This window comes from Pelodiscus sinensis, chromosome 23 (genome assembly GCF_049634645.1).
Source record: "Pelodiscus sinensis isolate JC-2024 chromosome 23, ASM4963464v1, whole genome shotgun sequence".
Classification (NCBI taxonomy): domain Eukaryota; kingdom Metazoa; phylum Chordata; order Testudines; family Trionychidae; genus Pelodiscus; species Pelodiscus sinensis.
Genome location: NC_134733.1, coordinates 10,492,147 through 10,500,130, shown reverse-complemented (window position 1 = coordinate 10,500,130; position 7,984 = coordinate 10,492,147).

The following is a 7,984-nucleotide window of genomic DNA, read 5'->3' as shown; positions in this document are numbered from 1 at the left end:
ATTCCTCGTAAAACGAGGTTTTCCGCGGTCGAAAAAACTGCTGCATTCTTTCGATTTACTTTCAAAAGAACGTGGCAGCAGTCTAGATGCAGGGGCAGGTTTTTTTTTAAAAAGGCCACTTTTTTCAAAAAAACCCTGTAGTCTAGACACATCCCATCTGTGAGCAAACTTCTGCCTTCAGTTTCCTCCATGAAGCCCCACAGAAGGGAAAGAGCTTGCATGAGGCAGCTCCCTATGGTAATAAATGAATAAATACATACATACATACATACATACATACAAGCTACCTGTGATTGCCTGGGTAAAAGTGTGCAGGGCAAAGTGGCGTATTTAACTTGGCTTCTGCTGCAGTATCTAGATTTTTGTCTGGCCCCTCACCCCCATATAATTGGAGGGTATCTTGGATATGTGTTGGCTCCAGCTGGGAGAAATATTCAGTGAGAACATTTTAGGTTGTTTTTTTTCAACAACAATTGCATGGGGGTAATGATGCCTCTGCAGCTTTTGGGGAAATAAAAGGAGCGGATTCCTTTCAGCGGGTGGATGGTGACTTATTAACACCAGGCAAACAAACACAGGGGTTAAGATAATATACACCAAGCCCTTACCCAAGCTTCCTGTAACCCACGGAGCTACTGTGGCCTTTTATTTTCCTTAGCAGTAGTGCAAGGAAGAGCCTGTATCCTGTGAGATACTGGCTTAAGCAGGTTAGCGTAAGTTAGAGTTACCATATTTTAACTTTAAAAAAAGAGGACACTCTTGAGAGGGAGTGTACCTGTATCAGTATCTACCACTCACATTGTATTAATGTGATATATCACCTGTATCAGTATCTACCACTCACGTTGTATTAATGTGATATATCACCTGTATCAGTATCTACCACTCACGTTGTATTAATGTGTTATATCACATTGATACAATGTGAATTGGTGGATACTGATACAGGTACACTCCCTCTCAGGAGTGTCCTCTTTTTTTGAAAGTTCAAATGTGGTAACCCTAGCATAAGTGAAACAAAAGCCTGTGACCCTCCGCTTAAATAAAATAGCCCCAAAGTGGCCCTAGATTCAGGGAACAGGCAATAGCTTAAGACAGGACTTGGTACATAACAAGATTAGGCAACTGTGGGACTATTGAACTGATACTAGACTTGGATGTTTTGGGGTGAAATCATGGGCAGATGTTTATCCACAAACTTGCTTTAGCACTAGCTGCTACGTGTGCTAAGGCATTTATATGTTAACCTATAGGATAAAAACACCCCAATGTTATGAGAGTGAAAAGTTAGATATGGATGTGGAGCCTAGTACCTGAATGAGTTTTCATGATAGTATTCAGGCCCTGGACTAGGCCGGGCCACCAGACCAATGGGGTAGTGAGCTTTCCTCTTTGACCCTCCAGCTCTTCATTGTCATCGTCTACCATTGGCCTTTGGACATTGGGGCCTGGACCATTGGGCTCATCTGGCATGGCAGGGACAGGGATGGTCCTTTTGCCTCTTGCCACCAGATCCCCAAGGAAGGGTGTGAATGTATGAGCACATGCAAGGGATGATACCAAAGATGTTACTGACATTTGTTTACGTGGTTTGGAGCATTCTTGTCTTTACAGGTTGTGTTAATACAAGTGGCTAAGGCTTTGCTTAGCCCTCAGTGTGAGATGCCTTTCCATGCACCCCAGGTTCCTACAAGATATTGAGCTTGTCAGTTGTAATTCTGTTGTTCAGTCTGAACAGAACTAGGACCATAGTAAATTACTGGGACTAGAACCCTAAGAGTTGGACCTCCCTATTCCAGCACCCTCAGGACCTGAGCTGTCCCAGATGAGGGAATTGGGGAAGTTTCCCAGCCACCAGCCCCCTCAGCCTATCACCCTGCCCGCTGCTGGCTCCTTCAGTCCCACTCCCAGAACTGCTGCTCCAGCCCCACTGCCAGCACGTCACCACTCAGCCCTGTCCTGCTGCTGTGGCCCATCTCCACCGCAGGCAGGCACGCAGCCCTAATCAGCCTGCTGGCCTGCCCTGACCCCAGCTGGGTTGCCGCGGCCCCAGCTCTGCAGCCATGGCCCCAGACAGGCTTTCCCTACTGGGCTGCCGCAGCCCAGCTTTACTGCCAGCCAGATTGCTGCAGTTCTGTCCCTGCTGCCAGGCTGGCACTCAGCCCCGATCAGGCTGTCATGACACCAGCCCTTTTACCACCAGCCTCACCATGCATGGGGCTATCAGCTACTGGCCTTCCTGCCCTGGGGCGCTCTCATTCAGGAACATCCGGAGCCCAGATGTTGTCACATAAGAGAGTCCCAGTTTTGGGAGGTGCAACCTGTATTAAAATAAATTGGCAACCTCTGCAATTATAGAACCAGGCTGCATCACACACAAAAGAACAGCTCTCCCTTTCCACTGGCACCCCTCGGGGATTTCTAGGAACTAAAAACCTGTCTTGTCCCACCTCGGCATCAGGGGAGTTGACAGACACACTGGGCCCCTGGGCAAGATGGAAGGCCCCTATCTCTGCACTCCCAGAAGGGGTGGAGCAGCAAACACACCTCACTACCCAGAATGCAGCAACCCCCTCCCCGCCCTTAGAGCTGCCTAGAGTGGCCATGCAGTACTCCGGTGGAGATTTAAAGGGCCTAGGGCTCCAGGTGCCACTCCTTCTATAGTAGCAGCAGCAGCCAGAGCACCAGGCCCTTTAAAATCACCAGCCCTGGGGCAGTTGTCCCCTTTGTCCCCCCCAACTCCCTGTCTGCAGCCCTATTTAGTATAACTTCACTTCTACAGTCCCCACAGGTCTCCATAGAATCATAGAACACTAGGACTGGAAGGGACCCTGAGCGGACATCGAGTCTAGTCCCCTGTCCTCATGGCAGGACCAAGCATCATCTAGATTATCCCTGACAGATGTCTGTCCAATCTATTCTTAAATATCTCCAGTGATGGAAATTCCACAATCTACTTAGGCAATTTATTCCAGTGTTTAACCACCCTGACAGTTCGGAAGTTTTTCCTAATGTCCAGCGTAAACCTACCTTGCTGCAATGTAAGCCCATTGCTTCTTGTCCTGTCATCAGAGGCCAAGGAGAACAATTTTTCTCCCTCCTCCTTGTGACACCCTGTTAGATACTTGAAAACTGCTATCATGTCCCCTCTCAGTCTGCTCTTTTCTAAATTAAACAAGCCCAGCTCTTTCAGTCTTCCCTCATAGGTCATGTTTTCTAAACCTTTAATGATTTTTGTTGCTCTTCTCTGGACCTTCTCCAATTTCGCCATATCTTTCTTGAAATGTGGTGCCCAGAACTGGACGCAATACTCCAACTGAGGCCTAATCAGTGCTGAGTGGAGCAGAATTATTTCTCATGTCTTACTCACAACACTTCTGGCAGCCCAGAATCAGGTTTGCTTTTTTAGCAACAGTGTCAGACTGTTGACTCATATTTAACTTGTGGTCCACTATGACCCTAGATCCCTTTCTGAGTAGACAGTCACTTCCCATTCTTGTTCCTTCCTAAGTGTGGTACTTTGCATTTGTCCTTATTAATCTTCATCCTGTTTACCTCAGACCATTTCTCCAGTTTGTCCAGATCATTTTGAATTATGATCCAAATAATTGTCCTCCAAAGCACTTGAAATCCCTCCCAGCTTGGTATTATCTGCAAACTTAATGGCTGTGTCTAGACTGGCCCCTTTTGCCGGAAAAGCAGCTGCTTTTCCAGAAAAACTTGCCAGCTGTCTACACTGGCTGCTTGAATTTCCACAAGAACACTGACGATCTCATGTTGCTCCCGTTCGGGCAAAAGTCTTTTTCCAAAAAACTTTTGCGCAAAGGGCCAGTGTAGACAGCAGAGATTTGTTTTCCGCAAAAAAGCCCCGATCGCAAAAATGGCAATCGAGGCTTTTTTGCAGAAAAGCGTGTCTAGATTGGCCATGGACGCTTTTCCGCAAAAAGTGTTTTTGCGGAAAAGCATCCTGCCAATCTAGACGTGCTTTTCCAAAAATGCTTTTAATGGAAAACTTTTCCGTTAAAAGCATTTCCGGAAAATCATGCCAGTGTAGATGTAGCCAATAAGTATACTTTCAATGCCAGCATTTCTCAAACTGTGGGTCATGACCCCCAGGGGGGTCACGAGCAACTTAGAGGGGGGTCTCAGCTGGATTCAGATTTTCACTTGTGACCCCTCTCCCCTGGGCCGTGAAGAGCGGCAGGGCGGCGGAAGACAGCCGCCGGCAAGCCGTGCAGTGTGGCCAGGGCCACGGGACTCCAGGAGCGCGGCTCAGCTACAGGAGGCGGCAAGGCAGCGGGAGAGTGAGGCTGGCGCAGGATCGGACGCTGTCTGGGGCACGGTTGCCCCACTGGGAGAGGGCGAGGTCCCTCGGGCAGCAGGCTGGGGGATTGGGCCAGAGCAGAGAACCCGGAGATAAATAAGGGCACGTTGGGGTCAGAGGAGGAGGAGAGAGAGAGAGAGAGGGGAAAAAAACCAAAACAAAAAACCAAAGGGATGTGGAGCGGAAAAGAGGCACAGAGGAGAAAGAGATGGGGTAAAGGAGCCTGCAGAGGGGAAGGGCGTTGAGGACCGCAAACGCCTTGAAGGAACCCCAGGAGGGCAAGGAGTCTGGTGAGAATGGGGGAGGAAGCAACCCAGGGCAGTGAGGGTGGGTGTGGGGGGGTCACAAATTCATTTAACATTTTAGGGGGTCGTGATATCGCAAAGTTTGAGAACCCCTGCTCTATGCCAATATCTAAATCGTTGCTGAAGATGTTGAACAGAACCACTTCCAAAACAGAACCCTGCAGAACCCCACTTGTTATGCCCTTCCACTCTGACTCTGAACCATTAATAACTGGTCTCTGAGAACAGTTATCCAGCCAGTTATGCACCCCCGTTATAGTAGCCCCAAATAGTTAGTATTTCCCTAGTTTATTGGTAAGAAGATCAGGTGAGACTGTATCAAATATTTTATTAAAGTCTAGGTATACCCTGTCCACCACTTCTCCCTTATCCACAAGACTTGTTATCTTATCAAAGAAAGCTATCAGATTGGTGTGACATGATTTGTTCTTTACAGATCCATTCTGGCTGTTACCTATCACCTTATTATCTTCCTGATGTTTGCAAATGAATTCCTTAATTACTTGCTCCATTATCTTTCCTGGCACAGAAGTTAAACTGACAGATCTGTAGTTTCCTGGGTTGTTCTTATTTCCCTTTTTAATAGATGGGCACTAGATTTGCCCTTTTCCAGTCTTCTGGAATCTCTCCTGACTTCCATGGCTTTTCAAAGATGATAGCTAAAGGCTCAAGTACCTCCTCTATCAACTCCTTGAATATTTTAGGATGCATTTAATCAGACCCTGGTGACTTGCAGACATCTAACTTTTCTAAGTAATTTTTAACTTATTCTTTTTTTATTTGAACTTCCAAACCTACCCCATTTCCACTACCACTCACTATGCTAGGCATCCTGTCATTATCAATCTTCTTGATGAAAACCGAAAGAAAGAAGTCATTAAGTACCTCTGCCATTTCCAGGTTTCCTGTTATTGGCCCGTTTTCCTTTTATAGCCTCTCCCCCATCTGCAGCAGGTTCTGTATCTCCCATAGGCCAACCCCTCCCTCTCTCCCAGGTATTATCTTATGGTGGCGTGAGACAGTCACTTCCCCAGAAGGCGTGGGACTGAACTGTCTGTATTTAGACTGGCCAGCTCCCCTGGGGCTTACTTTGAACTAAGGAAATGTCTGCCAAAGGGCTCTGATTTTGCGATGTTTGAAAACAGTCTGATTAATTTTTGAATAGACAGGCTGTTTTCTGTTGTCATTAGGTGTGTCTTAGAGGTCACTAGACAGACTGATTCCTTGCACACACACGTGCAGCGACACAGGAATACACAAGCATCATGTTGGATCTTGGGGCATGACCCAATGCAAAGAGCACAAGTCAAGTGAGTGAGTGAAAGTGTCTTATGGCACTCTTCTGATCTCGGTAATGCTCTGTGGAGAGTAGGGATGTGAATGACTAGTTGAGCAGTTGACTGTCTGATAAGCAAATGCTTATCGGATAGTCAACACACCAATTGATTAGTCATTCCACCCCCCCTTGCTGTCTCTATGGGTACGTCTAGACTACATGGCTCCATCGACGGAGCCATGTAGATTAGTGTACTTGAAAAAGAGAAATAAAGCGGCAATTTAAATAATCGCTGCTTCATTTACATCAAAATGGCTGCCGCGCTGTGCCGATCAGCTGTTTGGCGGCACAGAGTGGTAGTCTGGACACTCCACGGTCGACAAGGGAAGCCCTTGTTGACCGCCCCGGTAAACCTCATTCCACAAGGCATAACGGGGTGGTCAACAAGGGCTTCCCTTGTCAACTGCAGAGCGTCCAGACAACCGCACTGTGGTGCCAAACAGCTGACTGGCACAGGGCATAAGCCATTTTGATGTAAATGAAGCGGCGATTATTTAAATTGCCGGTTCATTTCCCTATGTCTAGAAACCTAATCTACATAGCTCTGTCGATGGAGCCATGTAGTCTAGACATACTCTATCAGAAAAAGGCAGCAAGGGAGGTAAGAGGGGGTGCTTCAAAGTGGCAGCGCTGTGTGGAGCTTGGGGCCAGACCCTGGGCTCCACATGGTGCTGCCACTTTGAAACAGCGTGTGCATCAGGGGCCAGTTGGGGAGTCACCAGGCTACACGCAGCATTACAAAGCGGCAGCTCCACGTGGAGCCTGGAATCAGTGTGGGGGACTCCCCTGCTGATCCCGGGCTCGGTGCGGTACTGCTGCTTTGAAACGCCGCTTGGAGCCTGCCTCTGGGCTGCCTGTGACGTTTCACAGTGGCAGCGCTGCATGGAGCCCAGGGTCAGTGGGGGATTCCCCCCCCTCCAATGACCCCAGCTCCATGCAGCGATGCTGCTTTGAAACCCTGCAGGGAGCACGGGGCCAGTGGGGGACTGCCCTGAGGAATATAGACTGGCATTGGGGGTTATTTTTTACCAGTCAGGCTGCTGGATTAGGGGAGAGTATAGGAGTATAATTCCTAAATTGAACTCCACCATAGGACTCTACCTGTGAGTTTGGGGTAAGGGGTGGTTTACTGTACTCAGGCCATCCTATAGTCTCAGAGAATCCAAACCATAAAAAGTAGGGTTGGAAGGGACCTCAAAAAGTCATCCAGTTAAGCCCCCTGCACTGAGGCAAGACAAGGAAGCCTGGCCCATCAGTGGCAGGTGTCTGACCAATCTGTTCTTAACCTCCACGGATGGAGATTCTGCCTCCTACTTTGGAAGCTGATTCCACAATGTAACTGCACGTGCCATTAGAAAGCTTTTCCTAATGTTTAACCTAAATCTTTCTGGCTGCAAATAAAGCCTGTAACTCTTTGTCTTATCTTCTGTGGACATGGAGAACAGTTAATCACCATCTTCTTCATAACAGCCCTTCACATAGTTGAAGGCTGTTATCTGGTCTTTTCTCAAGACTCCACTTTTCTCAAGACTCAAGACTTTTCTCAAGATGCCGAGTGTGTAAGTCATAGGTCAGATCAGTTGTGTTGCTCTTCTTTGGACTCTCCTCAGTTTGCCTACATCTTCCCTAGTGTGGAGCCCAAAAACTGGACACTGCACTAGCTCAGGCCTCACCAGGGCTGAGTAAAGCAGGACGAATGCCTCCTATGTCTTTCGTATGACTTAGAATCACAGAATCATAGCATCCTAGGGTCATTGAGTCCAACCCATGGCCCAAAGCAGGACAAACCCCAACTAAATCATCCCAGCCAGGGCTTTGTCAAGCCGGGCCTTAAAAACCTCTAGGGATGGAGATTCCACCCCTTCCCTAAGGAACCCATCCCAGTGCTTCCCCACCCTCCTAGGGAAATAGTTTTTCTTAATATCCAACCTAGACCTCCCCCACTGCAACTTGCAACCATTGCTCTTCATTCTGTTATCTGTCACCACTGAGAACAGCCTCTCTCCACCCTCTTTGGAA